At 42.2% G+C, this 23,644-nt stretch overlaps 1 protein-coding gene across 1 annotated transcript in view; it reads right to left on the bottom strand.

Annotated features, from left to right (window-relative positions):
• The window catches only part of TULP4 (TUB like protein 4), a 242,614-nt gene extending 219,308 nt beyond the window's left edge, over positions 1-23,306 (bottom strand). The window contains 1 exon segment of the mRNA XM_030316699.1: positions 23,258-23,306. The gene's annotated coding sequence lies outside the window, so the exon portion shown is untranslated.
• Positions 23,307-23,644: the final 338 nt, after the last annotated feature.

The raw sequence follows: 23,644 nt of genomic DNA, 5'->3' as shown, positions 1-23,644 counted from the left end.
AGTCTTAATTCAGCCAGGCAAAGGCAAGCACACCGCTCTCCATGAAAAGGCTTCAGACAACGGCTGTCCACGGTGGGCCAGTGAGGGGAGTGGGAATCTGGCCTGGCAGGACTGCCTGCACCACATGCACCGGCCAGGGAACACCACTCGGGTTAGCACTGGACCGCCACGGTGACTCACTGACCAGCAAAGGAGCCAGATTCCCCAAAGATCCAAAGACGTACCAGTGCATGGCCACTAACTGTGCACAGAGGCCTAACATAAGGGCAGCAGGAGCAGGAGTGGGGAGGGCAGGAGCTCCAATTCAAGAACCCTCTTCTGACCTCTCAGGGCCTACCCTCCCCTGTCTGACAAGGGTCTAAAAAGCAGGGAAGCCTGCCCTTTCCTCTGTATGAAGCCAGGCTGGCTTCTCTTATCACTTAGTTGCTTTGGTTTTCTAACTGTATGACATGTTGGCATGCCAACCTTCATGCAAGATTTTTGAGGGTAAGACACCCATCTCTCACTGTACCTCTGTGGTCAGACATGCCAGTGACTGATAACAATGAAAACAGGAAGAGATACCAGTTTTTCCCCAGCATGACCACTAGGTCGTGTAACTATTATAGTTTCAGAATTGTACATGTACCATTCCTGAAGATTGGTATGATCTTTTAATCAGCCTACAGACTCTTCATGAATACTGCCTTAAAATCAGCCCAACTTCTGAAACATCAGTCATTTCTGACATCTGTAAACCACTGCATTATGCTCTCACTGAGGCAACACTGCTGAGTGAGGTAAGAATTCTTTAGATGGTCCTTCCTCACTAAACTAAGGCATATCTATGTAAAATGCAGAGTAATGCATTTTATGTAGCATACACGTAACTTCTTTTCACTTAAAAAATTAGCCTAAACTCAAACTGAGTAAAGAGCAAACAAAACTGAGCACGAGTGTCTGCATAATCCATTCAAAAGAAACAACTCACAAGGATCAAAAAGTAGGATGATATTTATCACCTATTTATTTTATTTTAAAGTAGCCCCAAATTAGAAGCAATCCAAATACCTTATAAAAGTCAAGCACTGAAGTATAATTTATATACTTGATGGAATATTACATTCTTCAAAAAAGTGTAATTACCGAAGTGTTCATTAACAGATGGACAAATAAAAAAAGAATGGAATATTATTCAGCCTTAAAAAGGAAAATAATTCTGATACATGCTATGTGGATGAACCTTGAAGACATACCAAATGAAATAAGCCACTCACAAAAAAAGACATATAATGTGTTAATTTCATTTATATGAGGTATCTAGAGTAGTCAAACTTACAGAGGCAGCAAGTGAAAGGGTGGCTGCCAGAAGCCAGATTAGGAGGGATGGGGAATTTTTATTCATGTTTATTTATTTTTAAGAGAGAAAGAGAAAGAGAGAGAATGTGTGTGAGTGGGAGAGGGGCAGAGAGAGAGAGGGAGACACAGAATCCAAAGCAGGCTCCATGCTCCGTGCTGTCAGCACAAAACCCGATGTGGGCCTCGAACTCACGAACCGTGAGATCATGACCTGAGCCGAAGTCAGATGCTTAACCGACTGAGCCACTCAGGTGCCCCAGGATTGGGAATTCTTGTTTAGTGGGTAGAGCTTCAACTCTGGAAGACAAAAAAGTTCTGGGAGATGGTGATGATGGTGATGGTGGTGATGGTGGTGATGGTGGTGGTGGTGGTGGTGGTGGTTGCAAAACAATGTGAATGTCCTTAATGCCACTGAAGTGTACACTTTAAAAATAGTTAAAATGGTGGGGCGTCTAGGTGGCTCAGCTGGTTAAAAGACCAACTCTTGATTTTGGCTCAGGTCATGATCTCATGGCTTGTGAGTTCAAGCCCTGCATTGGGCTCCAGGTGGAGCCTGCTTGGGATTCTCGCTCTTTCTCTCTTGGCCCCTCCTCCACTCAATCTCTCTCTCTCTCTCTCCCAAAATAAACATTTAAAAAATAAAAAATAAAAAAATAGTTAAAATGGTAAATTTCATGTTATATACATTTTCCCACAATAAAAAAGCATAATTATGAAAAGCATATAGAAACATTAAAAACATTTATGCTATGTTAAATTTTAAAAAGCATACAAAGGTATTCATGGGTTTGATTAAAACTATGAAAAAATGTATATGACAAAAGGTTTCAAAAGAAAGCTCTGGTAAAGAGTCGTAATAATGGTGGAGACTGGGCGATTTTCCTCCATTTTACAAATATACTGTGGTATTTAGCTGTTATTTATGTAAACTTATAAAAACATAAAAAACTCGCACACTAGATATAATACCAAGAGAGCAAATCCATGGTGTCTGCAACCACAAAGCTCCCTTGTCTGTTACTTCTTTTTCAATTCATCCAATCCTAAATTTGGGGGAAAAAAAAAGGTTTTATAAAAATACTTAATATTTGGGGGCTGAGTAATGACCTAAGAACTGGTAGGTAGCTCTGGGTGCACAGAGAAAATTTAATTTTCATTAAATAAACAGTTTCCCTCTTACTCTCATTTTAAAGTTTAAGAAGAAAGCCAGGAGAGGGGCACCTGGGTGGCTCAGTCAGCTGGACATCTGACTTCGGCTCAGGTCATGATCTCACGGTTCGTGAGTTCGAGCCCCACATCGGGCTCTATGCTGACAGCTCAGAGCCTGGAGCCTGCTTCAGATTCTGTGTCTCCCTCTTTCTATGCCCCTCCCCGTTCACACTGTCTCTCTCAAAAATAAACATTTAAAAAAAATTAAATAAAGCCAGTATTTGCCTTACTTGAGCCAAAATTTCCTTCTTAGTCATTACTTTTAACCCACCTCAACTCTTTTTTTTCTTTAAAGTTTCTTTATGATATTGAGAGAGAGAGAGTATACAAACAAGCAGGGGAGAGGCTCAGAGAGAGGGAGAAAGAGAATCCCAAGGAGGCTCTGCATTGTCAGCGCAGAGCCTGACATGGGGCTCAAACTCACAAACCGTAAGTCATGACCTGAGCCAAAACCAAGACTCAGATGCTTAACCAACTGAGCCACCTAGACGCCCCAAGCTACCTCAACTCTTTTGTGGAAGAAGTCCAGGGTCTAAGTAAGTAAATTAAGTTCTCATCAAATAAAATTTCTCGTAAGCTGGACAGGCAAGGAAGTGAAACAGGAACGAATGGGACCAGGAATCAGAAGACAGAATCTGGTTGGCTCTGCCGGTTAGTGGCAGGGAGGCCTCGAGCAGCACAGCATGCAGCTTCTCCAACCTCGGCGGCCCATCCGTATGTAAATGTGCAGACTATTTGCTCCACGCTTTACCAACAAATAAAAATCAAAAGTGATGTTCATAAAAATGCTCTGGAGAACGTAACATGCTTTATAAACTAAAAGGTGATACCTTGTCAAACTCACAATATTAACTTGATCTTTTTCCCTGTTGCCATATGGTATCACATGAAATTAGACCTTTCATATATGCTTTTCTGCTTTTACATTATTACTTCTTACTTGTCATTTTGAAGGCACTGAGTTTCCCCAGCCCTCAGAGCTCTGCATTTTTGAGGAGAGAGGTACAGCTCAAGGCTTTCTATTTAAGATCTGACATTTCAGGGGCATCCCCCATGGTTTGTGAAAAGAAGCCCACAGAAGAAGAAAAGGTCAGATGGGATACAGAGCTTCGCACGACCTACATGCAACACTCCCAATTTTCATTCAACAGCAGGGCTCTTCCAGCACTATTTTAGAATACCACCTGGCTTTTAAATCATGTAAAGCAGGGGCGCCTGGGTGGCGCAGTCGGTTAAGCGTCCGACTTCAGCCAGGTCACGATCTCGCGGTCTGGGAGTTCGAGCCCCGCGTCAGGCTCCGGGCTGATGGCTCGGAGCCTGGAGCCTGTTTCCGATTCTGTGTCTCCCTCTCACTCTGCCCCTCCCCCGTTCATGCTCTGTCTCTCTCTGTCCCAAAAATAAATAAACATTGAAAAAAAAAAAAATTTAAATCATGTAAAGCAGTAACAAATGTTTCCTACCCTGTTGAAGGCAGGAAATTTCGCAGAGTAAGGAGCATGCTAGAGCAGCTGTCCAGAGGGCGTCTTCCATTGCAGCCACGTTTACTCAGGTGCTAATCATGCCCTTCCCCTTGTCCAAACCCCAGTAATACAGTATACTTCATACAACCTACATGTTCTGAAAAGGAAAACTGAGTTTTAATTTTAAGTATACTCTAAGTCAAATGGGCAAAAAAAAAAAAAAAAACTCTTTTACAACTGATGTACAAATAAAGTAGATCACGTACATTTGGGAAGATAACAAACTAACACATTTATAAATTCCTAAATTCTCAAATGGCACTAATTCCCAGAATTACGAGACCACTCTTTTCTTCACCTTGCAATCACTAAGTGACACTGTCAAATCTCCTTGGATTACTGCATATAGGTTCACAACCCACACAAAATATTCAATCCCAATAAATTCATAGAGGGTTCTCAAATTCATACAGGGGATCTGTGTGTGTAACCAAACAACTAAAAATAGGAACAGCTATTTTTCATAACCTCGGAAATCAGTGGAATGCATGATCTGCCAATGACCTGGCAGCCCCCATGGGATAATTAACAGCAAGGATGGACAATCCACTGATACATCCTTTTTTAAATTTATTTTATTTTATTCCAGTGTCATTAACATAGTGTTATATTAGTTTCAGGTGAACAATGTAGTGATTCAATACTTCCATACATCACTCTGATACATCCTCATTTAAGTGAATGTGATGAAAAGTTAAAAGCGGATTTTAGAAAAAAAATTACACAAGGATTTTTTCTGATAGCAAGCTCTTCCTGTGCCTTTAAATTTTAATTTAAAATATTTTCTTTATATTCAAGTTTTCAGGAAGACCTTCCATATCAAGCTACCCTGCTTAAACTTTGACCACAATTTCTCAGAGTTCAAACAATCCTGATATGAAAACAGGTTATAATCCGTTTTACTAAAAAAGACATTTAATTTTAGAAAAAGCAATTTCAGAATCTGTTTAACAGGTTCATCTCCTCAACTTACAGGATTTTTTTTGTTGGTAACGGTAGCATCTTTTTGATGGTAGTGTCTTGTTTTGTTTTAGTTGACTTTACTGTTTAGTTTTCCTTTAAATTTTAATCCAAAGTTTATGTGGTTTCACAGTCTGGGTCCTTTCATAATTGCTAACAATTACAGGGTATCCCTGATACTTTTTGCAAATTATAGCAAGGAAATCCTTTCCGCTGAACCTCAATGACCTCTTCAACTACTCCATATCCTCCCACAGTTTGCCATGAGTGTCACCATTTTTTATGATCACTCAGTTCTTCCCAGAAAATTCTGGAACACACAGAAAACACTCTCTCTAGACACTTGGTTTAATATGGAAAACACGAGCATTGGTGGCCATGTCTGCCACAGGGACTGAGGAATAGAGGATGCTGGTCTGTGACAGAAGAGAAGAACTAGAAGCATTGAGGGAAGCTAAGAGAGGGGGCCAGAGAGAAGGAAAGAGCTAACAGGACATTCAGGGAGTGTCCCAGTCTCTGGGTCGCATCCGAGACCCAGCTGTATCCCTGCCAATATTGAAGTACACAGCTCAGAAAACTTCCACAAACTTCCCTTCTTCGTGCAAGTTCAGTTAGGTCTTTTTTACTTATAACCCAAAAACCTCTAACTAATAGAGGGCTCCACAGTCCCTTCTATTGACTGTTTTGAAAAAGGCAAGACAGAAACCTACAGGTGGGGGTGACTGGGTGGCTCAGTTGGTTAAGCGTCCGACTTCAGTTCAGGTCACAATCTCACGGTTCATGAGTTCAAGCCCCGTGAACAGCACAAAGCCGGCTTCAGTTTCTGTCCCCCTCTCTCTCTGCTCGTGCTCACGCTCTTTTTCTCTCAAAAATAAATGAACATAAGAAAGAGAGAAAGAGAGAGAGAAAGAGAGAGAGAGAGAGAGAGAGAAAGAAAGAAAGAAAGAAAGAAAGAAAGAAAGAAAGAAAGAGGAGAAAGAAAGAAACCTACAGGTGGTAGACTGAACCCAGCAGGGTCCGTAGCCAGAAGGCAACAGGCGCCACCCCACACCTTGCTTCTCTGGCAGGAGTTACACAGGAGAACTCCAAACACACACATCCTCACCAGGGCCGCCACAGTTCAGCTCCTCTAGTTAACACAGCAAGTAATGCTACGTTACAGAAGTGAGCTGTTCTCTACTCTACACCCCTGCTTTAAGTATAAATCAGGAGACACGGAGCAGCTCTCAGAATACCACCGAAAACCACTCTGCCTGGAAGTAGAGCCTCCCAGGGCAAGAGCAGCAAACCAAACCCAGAGAAATGGGGGCAGAGCACCTCGATTCTACTTTGCCAGCTCCCATACGGAAAGGAAGTATATTCCAGTTTAAAATCCAGAGGGATAGCACATTAGAAATAGCAAGCATGCTGATAATTTTTTATATGTATTTGATACAGGGAAAAGCAACATTCACTATTTTTTAAGTACTTAGTGAAAACATCATGGTGGTCACACAATAGTATGAATATACCTAATGCCACTGAACTATATACTTATAAATGATTAAAACGATAAATGTTGTTACCACAATTTAAAACAAAAACAAAAAAACATGACACATTTAAAGAGTTACAGAGACAGACTGAACCCCTCAGTGGCAAACACCATGCACAGTGTTACATGGGATAGCCATGTATGAAAGTAATGTGTTTCCTTGCCATGGGCAAGTCAGCACAGAACTGAGACAGACTTGATGGTCAACCTGGGCAGGGAGGCAAAAAGAGCTGTGGTTTTTCAGGGCATGGGGGTGGGGGCTGTTGAACCCAAGCAGCCATCTCCTGAAATTAGTAATAATGAAAAATCACTCTACACAGTCTTATGTTCCCCCACCTCCTAATACCTGATCAGCGTGGTCTTAACATTACTAATTCCTAAGTATTTCAACATAAACTCCTCAGAAGTCACTGCTGGTTTCCTATCAGCCACAAACAGATGGCAACCCAGAAGAGTCCTGTTCCCATTATGCCAACTTGGCGGGAGGCTCACCTGCCACTACCTGAAACATGGATCCCTCCCACTTGTACACAGAAGGCTCCCAAACACAACTAAAATCCTGCCCGGATGCCCACTGATCAGCATCCTTAAAAGCATGGGGGGGAAGTCTCATTACAACTCCACTAATTAATAAGCATAGGGAGGGACTACATCACATCCTAATATAATTACAGGAACACCGCAGCCTCCATCGCACTTCCACTCTACGGTTCAGGCAGCTTCCCCGCCTGCCTGCACTGGGACGTAATCCAGTTTTGCGAACATATCCATATGTATGAGAATCAGAACAGATCTTATTATATCGAACCTGGAGAAAAACCTTTGGAGATGCTAAAAGTTCAATTTCAGATATATTAATGTATCCTTAAAATTTTATTGACAATGGAAGTATCTATCCTGTTTTTGTAACCCCAACACAGATTTCTCAGCTGCAATTTTTTACCTTAAATGATTCAAACCCTAAGAGAATGACAGACATTCATTCACAAATTATGCCTAAATTAAAAAACATGAAGCAGCGTGTGTGCATGTGCATGTATGCGCGTGTGTGTATACTGGCAAGGAGGAAGAATCTGGATTATTTACTTCATCAGATTCCAACCAGAGATGCTGTGTTTCCTGGATGTACTTGCTAATTGCCAGGGCCTTTACCACTGACTACTCCTTGCCTGCTCAAATCAAAACTGACTCTTTGATATGTTAAGCCACGATTTTCTTTAGCAGGGGCAGCTTAACTATAGCTGGCTGCCCTCATGCCATATTTAAATCCTTCAATCGCTCTTCTTTTGCAACAGAAACCAAAATCTTTAAACATGGGATACAAAGCCCAACAGGAAAAGGAATCTCTCTCAGCAATGCCTCTGCATTTCCTCAAGGAAGCCATCTCTGATGTGCTGATTAGATCAAATTCTACCTTTATACCTTGTACTTCTCCTTCATGGTATGAATGAATGAATCAATCAATCAATCCCCTGATCTGGTAGCTACTACATAGATTAGCATGTCTTTAGGTGTAAGTAACCAATAACCTCAACTCAAATTGCCTTAATCAACAAGGAAACTTATTTTGCATAACTCCAAAGGCAGGATGAGTGCTAGTCTCTGAGTAGTTTTCTCTGCTGTTTTTCTTGGCTCTGTCGTCTCCCGTGCACTGGCTTCATGTTCAGACTGTAGCAAAGTGACTAGAACAATTGTAGGCACCACATCCTGACACAACAATTTTCAGAAGAAAAGGACTATCTAGTGTGGTCATTTTAAGGTTGAGAAGTTTTCCAGAACCTCCTGGCAGACCACCGTCACATCTCACGGGCCAGGACCAGGTTTCTCGCTTACCCCTACAGCAATCACCTACAGAGAATGGACCCAACAGGAGTGGCTGTAACACATCAGGATTTACCCCTGTGCTAAGGATGGATCACTTTCTCTGCAGTCAAATGAGGACAAAGAAGAGGTCTAAACAAAACCCAATCTCATTACAAAGGAAGAAGGGAAGAAAAGATGTTAGACCATGAACTCAACAGGTCTGCTAATTACCAATCTGGAATATGTGCTCTGGTCACCAACATTAGATAAGACTGCCAACAGAAAACCTCCACCAGCCTCACCTGCAGTGCATCTATAAAACTGGCAGAACCACTCATGGGGTGCCTGGGTGGCCCAGTCGGGTAAACGTCCGACTCTAGATTTCGGCTCAGGTCATCATCTCACCATTCATGGGTTTGAGCCCCATGTCGAACTGTCAGCGCAGAGCCTGCTTAGGATTCTCTCACTCCATCTCTGCCCCCTCCCCTGTGCACACACTCTCTCTCTCTCAAAGTAAATAAACCAAAAACAAAAACAAAAACAAAAACTGGCAGGACCAGCTTGGAGGGGAGGCCACAGGGTGAGCAACGGGATAAAAGAAAGACTGGTGGGCTGGTGCAGATTCAAGTTCCAAGACTTCTGATTAGCAGTTATGTGACAACAGTCAAATCCTTTGGCCTTGATTTTCTCATAAAATAAGAAAATATGTGCTTGCCATAATGTATAAGGTTGCTGCAAAGACCAAATAAAATGTAGGCATATGTGGAAAAATGCTTTGTAAATTAAGTGTTATGCTTATGTAAGCAATTATTATTACTTCAATGGAAAAAATCACAAGTCACTGAGAAAAATTGCAGGAAAAAAAAAAAAGGCTGACTCCTATCTAGCCAAATGGAAGCAGTACAATCCACTAAAGGACATATGCTTTAAAAATTATATTCCAATTGGGGCACCTGGGTAGCTCAGTTGGTTAAGCATCTGACTTCATCTCGGGACACGATCTCACAGTTTGTGAGTTTGAGCCCTGCAACAGGCTCTGACCTGACAGCTCAGAGTCTGAAGCCTGCTTTAGATTCTAGGTCTCCCTCTTTCTCTACTCCTCCCCCACTCTCACTGTGTCTCTCTCAAAAATAAATACAACATTAAAAAAATTTTTTTTTAATTATACTCCAATTGATTTACTTCTGGCTACGCTGGAGGCTTTCCAGTATGACTGACTGATTCTAACAGTTGGGATGGAATGTAGCAAAACTACAGAAAACCAAAACCAGTGTCCTCCTTCTGCTCCTTCACTGATCTCTCCTCCTCAGGCCTGCACAGCCATCATGTTCTGACTGCTTTCTAGACAGAAAGGGTGTGTTTTCCAAGTCAGAAAAGGTTAAGAAAATTTTAGCATTTTTACTTAGAAGGAAGGCTGATTCCAATGCACAAGAAGAAGTTACTTGTTACCTGTGAGAAAGCTCAGCCCAATTCACATCAACGTATTTAAGTTGAGAAGTTTGTAGACAGTTAAGTACAAAGGCATCTAAGGCCTTCCTGCCAATGTTATTTCTACCAGGCAATGTAGGCATGAAGCCACCCAACATGGCTTCTGTTTTACCTAATTCCCTGCCTGCCCTCTCCAACTCTTACTTCTGTTCATCTGTCTCCATTTTGGGCTAGGGTAGAGAGGGGCAAGGAAGCCATAGATATTGAAGAGTAAGACAGGCACTTGTCTGTGCCATCCACATTTTTCTCCTTGGGTACCACACCTCATTGGGCAATAAAGTCAGAAGACTGGTCATGCCTAGCACCAAGATTCTGAAGGGTGAAAGTAGTGATATGCTGGGTTTACCTTGATGTATAGAGCATAAAAACTTGCTCACAGTGAGGGTGCCTTTCTCTCCTAGAGTTAAAAATCAACAACATATCATGATTTCCCACTCTGGTCCAGGCAGAAGCAAAATGAGTAACAGCATGAGAACAAAGATACCTTAGGAATGGAAAATGGAAGCAGCACAGGCAGTGTGGACAATTTGAGAGGCATCTCTAGGCCCAAGTTCCTTGGGTGTCTGTCACATAAGCACAACAGTGCCACTGCCAGGATCTATGCTCCCCGGGGGCACATGTGTCTGATAAGACCAGACCAGTAACCAAGAACATGATCCATCTAGGGGCGCCTGGGTGGCTCAGTCGGTTAAGCGTCCAACTTCAGCTCAGGTCATCTTGCGGTCTGTGAGTTTGAGCCCCACATCAGGCTCCATGCTGACAGCTCAGAGCCTGAAGCCTGCTTCAGATTCTGTGTCTCCCTCTCTCTCTACCCTTCCCCCACTCATGCTCGCTCTCTCTCTCTCTCTCTCTCTCAAAAAATAAACATTCAAAGAAGAAGAAGAAGAAGAAGCATATGCTCCCTCTAAATCCCCTGCATGTGAGAACGGGCTATAAACATTCTCCACAAATGTGCTGTAAGCACAGCTATTCTACAGAGCATGTTGCCGTTTATAGCCTCTTTAACACCCACCCCATTTAATGCAACGTAGCGCCCTGGGAGGACATTAGTGAAAACTCTGGTGAGATCTAAATGAAGTCAAGAGCTTAGTTAATAATCATGCACCAGTGTCTCAGTGCCTGGGTGGCTCAGTTGGTTAAGTGTCCCAACTCTTGGTTTTTACGCAGGTCATGATTTCACAGTTGTGAGATCAAGCCCCGCATCAGGGTCAGCGCAGAGCCTGCTTGGGGTTCTCTTCTCTCTCTCTCTGCACCCCTCCTCCCAAAATAAATAAACTTAAAAAAAATAAATAATGATGTACCACTGTCTTAGTTTTGCCAACGTTCTGTAGTTACATAGGCTATTAACAGTAGAGGAAGCTGGGTGAAGGGCATACAGGAACTCCTTATACTATCTTTGTACCTTTTCTGTAAATCCAAAATTATTCCAAAATAAAAAACTTATTTTAAAAAGTTAATAATACTTGTCTGCTTAAAAGCAAGAGAGAAAGAAAAAAAATACTCCAAGGAAAACTTTCTAAGCAAAACATCAAAGTCAAAACACGGAAAAAAGACTGGTAGACTTGAATACATAGAAAACATATACTTTTATACATCAAAATGTGTCATGAACAGACTTACAGTTGAAAGGCAACCAACAAACTGGGAAAATATTTATACAGCAAAAAGGGGGGTTAGTATCCATAATATAGTAAACTTTTTATTTAAAGAAAAAAAAGACTACATGCCTAGATGCTCTATCTGCTACAACTGCTTTCACACATTTCAGATCTATAGCATACCCAAACTCAAACTCAGAGGCTCTATAAACCACATGTTTCTTCCCGTTCTAAGCATTAGCTCCAATTCCCCCTAGCCTGGGAGTTCTGCTAGAGAAAGCAAAGCTTCAATTCAGCGTTCCAAGAGGCAGCTAACTTCTGTTTAATTCGTTTGACCACTCCTAACCAAAGTCTCCTTCTAGAATCCAAAACTCTTTTCCTCTTTATGTTCTGAGTATGTCAAGCTTAGCTACTTGGTGCCCACAATAGCGAAAATAGGTCAAACCACAACCAGAAGTGAGAGCCCTGAGCAAAAACAAAGGCCCTGACTGGCAAACTAGACTCAAAACTTCTGTACCAGCCAATCAAGCGGTAGCCAAAAGAAAGCAGAAAGCCTGTGCCACAGGTAAACAGGCATCTCCCACTCAGAGCCCCACTTACTTGCATTTCTAGAGATAGAGTCAAAGAAAAAGCATCTTTTTAAACAACATACAGTTACATCTAACTCAGAAGTTTATATTCAAACCAATCTATCTTAGTAATTTACTGACTCTTGTTTTTTCTGTTTTTAAATTTAGAAGTAGGGGCACCTGGGTGGCTCAGTCAGCTGAGCGTCAGACTCTTGATTTCAGCTCAGGTCATGATCCCAGGGTTATGAGATGGAGTCCCATGTCAGGCTCAGCACTGAACGTGGAGCCTGCTTAAGATTCTTTCTCTTTCTCTTTCTCTCTTTCTCTCTCTCTCTCTCTCTCTCTCTCTCCCTGCCCCTCTGCCCCTCTCCCCTCTCCCTCTCTCTCAAATTTTAAAATTTTTTAAAAAAATTTAGAAGGGGACTGAGAAAATATATAGAGAATATATATATTCAAAGAGAGAATATATAGAGTAGTCCCCCCTCTTATCCTCAAGGGATACATTCCAGCACCCCCCATGCTTGAAACTGCAAACAGTACTGAACTCTACTTATGTTATGTTTTTCCCTATATACTTACCTATGATAAAACTTAACTTATAAATTAGGCACAATAAGAGATAAATAATAACTAATAATAAAACAGAACAATAACAACAATATACAGTAACAAAAGTTATGGGAATGTGGTCTCTCCCTTTCTCTGAAAATACCTTGTACTATACTCACCCTACTTCTTGTGATGATGTGAGATGATAAAATGCCTATGTGATAAGATGAATGACGCAAGCACTGTGAAGGAGCTTTAGGCTACCAGAGACCTTCTGATGCTACATCAGAAGGAGGATCACCTGTTTCCAGACTGCAGTTGACAGCGGGTAACTGAAACCTAAAACCGCAGAAAGCAAAACTTCGGTAAGGGAGGACTACTGTACTTCTTTCGAGACGTCCCCATACATGTATCACTTATACTCAGTTAGAATATTAAGAATATTAGCCATACTATCATATTAAAAATTAAGTAGCAGAAAGTTATAAATCTCATGCTACACTGAAGTTCCACATATAAAACAATATAGAGGCCCAGAAACAAAATATTTTTCACATAGAAAAGAGTGTGACCATGATTAAAACCACTGGACTAAAAATTCAGTGGCTGATATACAATGGAGTATTACTTGGCAATCAAAAAGAATGAAATCTTGCCATTTGCAGCTATGTGGATAGAACTGGAGGGTATTATGCTAAGTGAAATTAGTCAGAGAAAGACAAAAATCATATGACTTCACTCATATCAGGACTTTAAGAGACAAAACAGATGAACATGAGGGAAGGGAAACAAAAATAATATAAAAACAGGGAGGGGGACAAAACAGAAGAGACTCATAAATATGGAGAACAAACTGAGGGTTGCTGGAGGGCTTGTGGGAGGGTGGATGGGCTAAATGGGTAAGGGGCATTAAAGAATCTAGTCCTGAAATCATTGTTTCACTATATGCTAACTAATTTGGATATAAATTTAAAAAAATAAAAAATAAACATTTAAAAAATTAAAAAAAAATTCAGTGGCTGAAAGTTTGCATCCCAATTGATTAACTCTCTTCTCCCCAATACTGGGGATCGCTATTGCCTTACTTATATGGAGCTTCCTATGCTCTGAGATGGCCCACTTCTCAAAATCAGTATGTGGTAATAGCACTTAAGGCCAGGTGGACACAGAATGAAAACAAAGGATTTAAACCAAATCCTCACTTCTAGAAGCTCATTTGTGATCTAATTTGTGAATAAGGCCAGACTCCCCAGCACACCTCCTTCTCCAGACATATCACTTGGGTCCACTTTACCACTCGTTAGCATCAAAGGAGGTTCAACTCAAACCAATTTCGCTAGAAATTAACAATCCAGTAGAAGGTTTGATAATAACAGACTAAAATTAAAAGGTTGAAAGTAATTGGTTTAAATTGACCTCCACAGATTATTGGTATCTGCCACATGATAGTGCTTCCCCCGATTCCACAAAAAGTTTTGGCTGTCTTCTATTCGCCAGAGAAACAGAATGATTCCCCAAAACCAAACACTTGCCATCTCTCCATGTCAGGTGAAAGAGAAAGAACTTCACCATATGAACACAGGCAAAGGAGAGCCAAAGAGGTTGCATTTCTATGATCATTAGTTTAGCCAAGGAGACCACAGTTACATGCAACACACAGAATGTGACATCCCTAAGCTCTCAGAATTAAAAACGATGCACCATCTCTGAACCACACGATCAACTTTGAGACGTTTCTACTTATTTACAATAAACGTAATACATTAAATTCACAGAGAGCTGATTTCAAAGCACCTTATAAACATTATTGCTTCTTTATATACCTCTGCAAAGGAAAGCATTTTTAGCCTAGGAAGGACCTCCAATGGTACTTAATGTTTCTGTATCACATTTCTTGCACATAAATACACATAAGATACAAATACTATTCACTATATTGTATCACAATTTTTTTCAAAACATTAATTTTAATTAATGAAAAGCCTAAATAAACCTATTTCATAGAACAATGAAATTGTGAGGCTTGTTAATAGCAGTGATTAAAAATTAAAGGTGATGTAATTAGATAAAACTGAATTATGGTGACAATTTGTGGGCTGCACATATCAGTACTTTGCTCTCCACTGACAATACACAGTCCTGGATGTCACAGCCATTACAATGGTGAGGAGGAGGGAGATGCAAAATCAAATACAAATAGGATGCCATAAATCCAAAAAGGCTGGGAACTGAAGCTCCAGTAAGCTATCACAGATACATTGTGGGCAGCACCCCAACCCTACACTGAATTTATTCCCAAGTACCTTAGAATCAAAGCTGGGTAAGGGGACAAAACAAGATGCATGCCACTTTCCTTCTCACTTCTGTTCCAGTATTTAAACTACTAAAGGAATAAGACAAGCAAACTGTGAGCTATCTTCTGCTAAGAGTTGTGTCTTTACCCAAGCATTTCAAATATTACAGAATTTATTATTCAGATATCAGAAAATTAGTCCAGAAAAGTTAACCTCCTAATGTAGGAAACCCAAGATTGGGTTTCTCATTTCATGGGAAAAGATGACATGAACAAAAATGAAAAAGGTTGAAACTATTTGTAAGGGCTGGAAAACCTCAGTGACCTGAGTCCTAACAACATTCATTCTCCTTGGCGATGCCCATGATTCAACCTCCTTAAACTTACTTCTCTAAATTAAAAACAGGTTATCATTTTTTTAAGACCTTCCTCTCAAATTTGACAAATGTCAATACACAGTTAAATTTTTCTGATTATTTAATAATTCACAAAATTATGAATGCCTAAAATGCCAGCTTTGATTGACCAGGGTTTTCATACACAGCATAAGCCTAACTTCCTATGCTGCATGTTTTGATATCATTGTTGGTGAACTATCCATCCGGTTTTGTGGCTAAGCAGGTATGTGCTGGTTGTCTGAAGCTTAAGAAGCTGATTATGTGCCAAGATAATCCTGTATATTCTCAGTATATGGTAACATCACCGCTTGTCAACTTGTCAGGAATAAGAAAACTGTCCCGGTATTAACAGCTCAGCCTGTTGCTCACAGAGGACCTCTGATACTACTATTTTATCACAATGATCAATAACAATGCCATGTGTTTTCCCCAGGGAGGTAACATATACTCGCAACAGCCCAATATGAAGAAAAAGAACATAGGGGACAGCGAACACGGCACTGAACGGGTCTTCTACACAAGACCTGATTTCCCTTGCCAGAGACTGAAAATTATACACACACAAATGAGGAATAACTGCCTCAAGTTTAAACTTCTCTTCATTTTGTCATTTGTAAAAAAATTGGTGAAGGAAACGTTCAGCAGGATGAAAGAACTCAGTGACATCTGTCTATAACATTGAAGTGGAATTTGAAAACATTGAAAAAGTTTTTGAAAGTAGATACAAAAGAGACTTTAGAACCCAGTGTTCCAACCAGTAACTAGCTGGATCAACATCTGAGACTTAAAAGTAAAGGTGGAGACTTCTCTCATAAAAGATTATTCATTAAAAAGGCCAACTTCAGGGCACCTTGCTGGCTGAGTCGGTAGAGCATGTGACTCTTGATCTCAGAGTTGTTAAGTTCGAGCCCCGTGTTTGGTGTAGAGATTACTTAACATAAAATCTTTAAAAAATTATTTAAGTGCTCGCTTCGGCAGCACATACACTAAAAAATTATTTAAAAAGCCAACTTCTTAGTGTTAACTAAACATGAGAAAGCTGATGTAACAAAAACTTTAACCCAGTATCTCTACCATGCCTATTCCAAGCTGGGAGGAGATATCTACGTATCAAGACTCTAAAAAGAGGGACGCCTGTCGATTAAGCATCCAATTCTTGGTTTCAGCTCAAGTCATGATCTCAGTTTGTGAGATGAAGCCGCAAGTCAGGCTCTGTGCTGCCAGCACAGAGCCTGCTTGGGATTCTCCATCTCTGTCTTTCTCTGTCTCTCCCTTCCCCGCACCCCCCCCCGCCAAAATAAATAAATATTAAAAATATATATATATATTTAAAAGACTACCAACGAGAGCAGAAATAACTGCAACAACATAACACCTTATATTATGCGTTTCCAAAGCCTTTCACATCCATTAAAGTCTAAATTGAGTCTTTAATTTCTTTTAAGTGAGAAATTAGTATCTTAAATTGTAGTGTGTGTTATCTTTCTCAGAGCTCTTTCACATCCATATTGACTCTAATTGTGCTTTTGATTAAAAATAATTAACAGTGAAAAAGTCATTCAAGTAAGTCTATATTATCTGCACAGCACCTCTCCACACCTAGAGAATAATTCTCTACACTCTACAACCTACTATACCATTACTATTGGAGGATGTCCATAAACACTACTTTTCAATTCTAATCTTAAAATTCTTTCAAGGGCGGGTATTGTTGACACCACATACGAGTACAAAGACTTCTATTCCTACTCATTGACATCAGAGAAATATATCTGATTCTGAATTAGTCACATTTAAAGAAGGGGCACCTGGGTGGCTCAGTCGGTTAAGCATCCGACTTCAGTGCGGGTCATGATCTCACCACTGCTTGTAAGTTTGAACCCTGCGTCGGGCGCTGTGCTGACAGCTCAGAGCCTGCTTCAGATTCTGTGTCTCCATCTCTCTCTGCCCCTCCCCCACTCACACTGTCTGTCTGTCTGTCTGTCTGTCTCTCTCTCTCTCTCTCTCTCAAAAATAAACATTAAAAAAAATTTTTAAGGGAAAAATAGCTTAACTTTTAAAATCCACAAATAACCCAAAATTTTAATTACAACCCACTGTTTTCTATGAAAGCAAGAAACCAAATAGACTTGACCTGCTGGTATAGGTCTTACTATGTGAAAATGGGATGGTAAAGGGAAAAGACCAAGCTTATCAGAGTTTGCAGCAATTTATGGAAATGTAATTAATTCAATATTTCTAAGCAAAGAGCTTAATTTTAACTAAATACAAATTGGCACTTATCTCCCATCTTCCTTGAATGTCTTCTCCTTTCTTTAGTTAAAAGTACCCCAACTCTCACTGTGACTCCTCCTGTATTCCATAATGTCTTTGTGAAACAACTGAGAGCAATCACACACACACACTAAAAACACCCCACACATGGCAAATTACCCTAACTAGGCCAATCATATTCCCTCTCTCCAAGAAGACTGCATCTTAAGACCCGAGAATGAAACCAGTTGGTGCAGTCTTTGAGACTTGGCGACCAGAAGAGACCATCCATTTGGTGGTTCCCAAAGCCTAGATGCTCAGAGGCGTGGTTCTTGGCATCCAAAGCCTTGCTGTTCCGCATTTTCTATGCCTATATTTTACATAAGTGCTATGCCTTACAGTTCTGTAACCTGCCTTTGAATCAATAATATATCACAGGCATCTTTCCAGACTGGAAATAATATAGATCCAGATCTTTATTTTCAATGGCTGCCTGGAATGAAAGTACAACCTATTTAATCAATTCCTTACTTATTTACTATATAATTATATACAGTAAATAGTTCCTTATTACTAACATATATCTTTGCTAACTTTTCCTACTATATATTTCTTTAGGATAAATTCCTAAATATAGATTTTCTGGATTAAAGGCTATGCAAGTTTTATATTTTGATACATAACAGCATTTAGAATGAATGCATCAATTTATATCTCTACTAAAACAGAAAGTACACATTTCCCTTCATCTTCACCAACACTGGAAATTACTATCCACCTTATTCCCATTTCAAACTGAGAGATGCCCAAATATTAAGACTACCAGTAGAAGTTATAGAAGTAATCATAATAACATAATACTTTACATACAGTAAGTCTATAGTTTCACATCCAGTAAGGTGTAAATTGAGTCTGAATAATACTGCCAATACAACAAACTTAAAATGGTGTAAGGGGCACCCGGGTGGCTTAGTTGGTTAAGCATCTGACTCTTGATTCCCAGTCAGGTCATGATCCCTCAGTTGTGAGATCAAGCCCTGCACCGGGCTCAACATGGAGCCTGCTTGGGATTCTCTCTCTCAAAATAAATAAATAAACATTTAAAAATTGGTGATGGGGCACCTAAATGGCTCAGTCAGTTAAGCATCCAACTCTTGATCTCAGCTCAAGTCTTGATTCAGGGTCATGAGTTCAAGCCCTGTGCTATGAAGCCTACTTTAAAAAAAAAAAAAAAAAAGCACAGTAGTAAAAAAAAATTTTTTTTAATTAAAAAATGGCATCTTAGCTGGCTTAGGCTGTCCAAACAAAATTCCACAGACTGGTTGACTTAAACAACAGAAGTTTTTCCCACACAGTTCTGGAAGCTGGGAAGTCCAAGATTAAAATGCCAGCAAGGTAGGTTTCATTCTGAGGCCTCTCCTTTGGTTTGTAGGCGGTTGCCATCTGGCCATGTGCTCACATGACCTCTTCTTGGGCATGACTGGAACAGGGGTCACCAAGCTCTCTGGTGTCTCTTCTTATAAGGACACTAATCCTATGAGAGCTCCACCCTCATGACCTCACCTAACCCTAATTACTTCTCAAAGGCCCCATTTCCAAATACCACTATACTGTAGGTTAGAGACTCAACATACAAATTCAGGGGAGACACATTCAGCCCACAACAAATGGCATTTTATCATACTTTTAATTTCATTTCTTTAATTACTAATGAAATTATTTTAATACACTTATTGGTCATTTATTTTTCCTTTTATTCCCTCCCTTTAAAAAATGGTCTGTTCTGATTCTAAATCTGGAATAGGAAGGGTACAGGATGAGCCTGGAACATCTCATCATACCAGAAAGCAAAGAAGCTACTAGACATTATTAGAGGCATGTCATAAGGACTTGGAGCCAACCTGACTAAGCTTTAGTCAAAAAGACAGGGCAGTGTGAGCATCAAAAGGAAACTAACTGAAATACATCATAAATGCTAAATAGAGATGTTCATAAAGATACTCAAAAAAAAAAAAAAAAAAAAAAAAAAGAGAGAGAGAGAGAGAGAGACGCCTGAGTTGTGGCTCAGTCGGTTGAGCATCTGACTTTGGCTCAGGTCATGATCCTGTGGTTCATGAGTTTGAGCCCCATATCAGGCTCTGTGCTGTCAGTGTAGAGCCCACTTCGGATCCTCTGTTGCCTCTCTCTCTGCTCCTCCCACACACGTGCGCACACACTCTCTCTCAAAAATAAACATTTAAAAAAATAAAATGATTATAAAAAAAAGAGATAAAGAAGGAAGCCCTCATCTGTCACCATTGGAGTATGCTAGGGAAATCATTCATGATTTTAGAAAGTGGTAAATAAAGGGAAATACACATTTTCCCCATCCTTCCTATACAATCCATACCTCAGGGTGAGCCCTATATATTCTTCCATACAGCAAAATATACCGCCATTATAACATTAACTAGGAAATAAGAACATCATCTGCATCACCTGCAAATTTCAGAAAGAGGCACCCTATGTCACAATCCACATGCAAAGGAAATGACAGGACCCAGCAAGGATGTAACATACATATTAGTTTTATCCCCTATGGATCCTATTTTTTTAAAGGTACCGTGCATTAAATAAGTAATTTTCTTGTTGTAACACAAGTATCTATAATCTCCAGGGATAGCTCCCCATCATCATGAGGTTACTATGACTGTTAACATTCAGTATAAAATTTGTTTATAAACAAAATGTGATATACACATATGTACATGGTACACACATACACTACTGGAACATGTATTATTCAGCCTTAAAAAGGAAGGAAGTTCTGACACATGCTACAACATGGACGAACCCTGAAGACATGCTAAGTGAAATAAGCCAGTCACAAAAGGACAAATACGGTATGAATGGACTTATAGAAGAGACCTCATGTAGTCAGACTCAGAGAGAAAGTGGAAGGGTGGCTGCCAGCAGTTGAGGGGAAAGGGATGGGAAGCTGTTGTTTAGTAAGCACAATGTTTCAGTGTAGGAAGATGGAAAGTTCTGACGACGGACAGTGGTCCCGGCTGCACAACTGCATGCATGTACTAATGCCAGTGAACTATTAGGATGATAAGTTTCTTATGTGTATTTTGCCACACAAGAAATAGTATGTTTAGTATGTTAAAATTCAGTAACTGAATTAACGTTATCCCAGCTAAATTAAAAGAAATTTTATACTTTAATTACATATTCCCTGCAGTCTCAGCAGCCTCACTAACGGCAAATGAACCGTCTCAGTACGGTACTATTGAAAATACTTTCACAGAGTCCTGACAAGGAGTCAATACGATACCTAAATCAGAGCATTTCATAACAAAAGTTTTACTCAGTTTTTTAATGAATTTTTATGAATCACATGCATTGGCTGGGCCACTCTATCTTCAATCTTTCTCCACACACAGAAAAGAACAGGAGGGAGACTGTAATTGATACTGTAAATGCAGTGGAACAGATGAAGAACAATATCCTAGCTTAGCCACACACATGGTAGGCACTCAATAAATAAACATTCCTGATTTCGGATACTCCGTGAATCTGCTGTAAAACCAAAAAGAAAACCTGGGCTTCACATTCTGTCTGGCACACCAGCCACGTGAGAGGGCTGACATTCCACCCCAAGGAAGGCTGCTGTCTCTTTACCGTTCTTCCATTAGCCTGGATCTCAGCATCGATGCTGAAACACGTTTCACGCACCATGTATCCTTTTACGGATTAAAGAATTTTTTTCAATTCAGAGTTTGGGCAGGGAAACAATGTGAATAACCAAACGGCCACTCTTATGGCTCCGTATGAAAAACAGAAAGTTCGTAAGATACACGCACCTCTTGTAAATGAAGTCAGTTTTAAAGTGTACAGTAGAAAACACGTTATTATTATTTCTCAGGCACAAGAAGCAATCCTGGCTTTCTGCTCTTACACCCCTGTCTGAAAGCTCCACTGTGTTAAAAATTTTCCCCATATGACTTCCTCTAACTCAGGTCTACATACTTGTGACTCTAGAGGTCAACCACTTCCCCCATCACATGAAGATCCTGCTATTTTCACAGCCCTTACTAAAAGAGAGTACTTGAAATTCTTAAAGAAAATTCACATCCTCAAATAACTCCTTCATACAAATTAAGTACTATTCTTCAAATTGAGGGACTAAACGCTAGATTTAGCTACTCACAATTTATTCATTTCTGGGACGGTAAACTATCAAGAAATAAGGGGGACGCCAGTCTGCATGTGGCTATCATTGCGAAATGTTGAGATCAGCTTCCAAAACGCCCCAGCAGCCAGCCAGGAGTCTGGGCGGCTGCTCTCTGGATTGCAGGGTGGCTTATGTGCAAGGTGCCCTGTCACTTCATATCCATCACCACCTCAACCCCCAGCTCTCCGGTGCTATGGGGCCTGGGGACGAGCCCTCTCCAGAACCACAGCACGATTCCCAGGGGCCCTGAGGGCAAGAACTAAAAAAACTCCAGCTAGGAAGACATGGAAACCTGAGACACAGAGAGGCAGAAAGAAAGGGACCCCCACAAAGATAGATTTTTACATTCTTGAAAACCTTAGGAATAAATGATTTCTCTCTGGGCTTTTTCAAAAACCTGCCTACTGGGCACCCTTAAGGCGCTGCTGGACTGAAAATACAAAGAAGAGAGCCCCCAAATACAGAAATCCAGGAAACCGATCCCTGCGAGGGAAGCTGATCGTCCCCAAGAAGACAAGTGTCAGAAGACTTTCCGATCACCACAGCAATTTAGCAGGTAAGTCACATCCATCCCCGGTAGGACTGTGTCACCCTCATTTCTTCCACAAAGCTAGGTGGCCCTCACCTTTCCAACCTTGAAGTGGTGTGACAGGAAAAAGTAGACACCTCTCTCTCTTCTAATTGCCCTAGCGGGTCAAACTTCAGAACCAGCATCATGCACTTTGTTTTCAAGCGCAGGGAGAAGAGGAAGGGTTGGTATTCTGAGCGGAATCTCCGTGATTTGCCAGAGGAAACAGCACAGACCAGACAGCAGAAGCGCCAGCATTTCCATGCAGCTGCCACGACAGGTGACCGGGCCGCTTTGCAGACACCCCGCTCGCTCGGGGGGTTTCACCGAGGTGGGGCGGGAAGGAAGGGGGAAGCAGGGAGGGAGACAGACTGGAGAACGAGAAGGTGGGCAGAGGCAGGGAGGGAAATCCACTCCATCCAGACGCTGGGGAGGAAGAGGAGGAGCACAGCCCCGTCTCCCTGGGGAAACCGTTTTAAGGGATTTTCTGTCTCCACAATTAAGAAAAAAAAAAAATGGCTCCAAGCCAAACGCCTCCTGATTTACACACACACACGCACACCAAGCTCTATTTCGCCCCATTTTCGTGTACGCCGAAACAAAAGGCTAAATCAGCAGCCAGCGCCGCCCGGAGTCCGGTGTCCGCCACCCTCTCCCACCGCGCCCTCGGGAGAGCCCACCCAAGGCGGCCCGCCCGCCGCCCCCCGCCCGAGCACCGGCCCTCCCGCCGAGCCGGGGCGCTGCCGCCCTCCCCGCCCGGCGCCGCCCGACGCGCCCCCCGCCCGCGCGCGCACAGGGGCCTGGCCGGAGCCTGGGGGCCGGGCGCCCACCTCGAGGGACGGGCGCCCGGCCGGGCTCGGGAGGGCGCTCCCGGCGGCGCTGGGCCCGTCGCCTCCTCGCCAGGGAGGGCGGCAGCGCCCGGCCCCGGGCGCCCGTGACAGCGGCCCCGCTCCCGCCTCACCTCCGAGCGCCCGTGGCGGCGGCCCCGCGCTCCTCCGCGCCTCTCCGCCTCCGCCTCCAGCAGCCCCGCGCCGCCGCCGCCGCCGCCACCGCCACCGCCGCCGCCGCCTCCCCCCCGCGTCTCGGCCGAGTCTCCGCCTCCCTCAGCCGCCGCCGCCACCGCCGCCGCCGTTGGGCCCGGCTCCGCGCCACGTGACCGCGCCACGTGACCCGGCGCGGCTGGCGGGCGCCTCCCCGGCCGGCCTCGCGCCCTCGCGCGCGGGGAACCCGCGTCCCGGCGGTTGACGCCCGCCCCCGGTTGTGCTGGGCGCCCCCCGTTCCGCCGCCCTCACCTGGCCTTCTGCCCCCGCCCGGCCGGCCACCTGCTCCCACTCACGAAACCCCGAAC

This window comes from Lynx canadensis, chromosome B2 (assembly GCF_007474595.2).
Source record: "Lynx canadensis isolate LIC74 chromosome B2, mLynCan4.pri.v2, whole genome shotgun sequence".
Taxonomy (NCBI): domain Eukaryota; kingdom Metazoa; phylum Chordata; class Mammalia; order Carnivora; family Felidae; genus Lynx; species Lynx canadensis.
The sequence above is the reverse complement of the archived record's forward strand: the minus strand, read 5'-3'. Positions and strand labels throughout refer to the sequence as shown.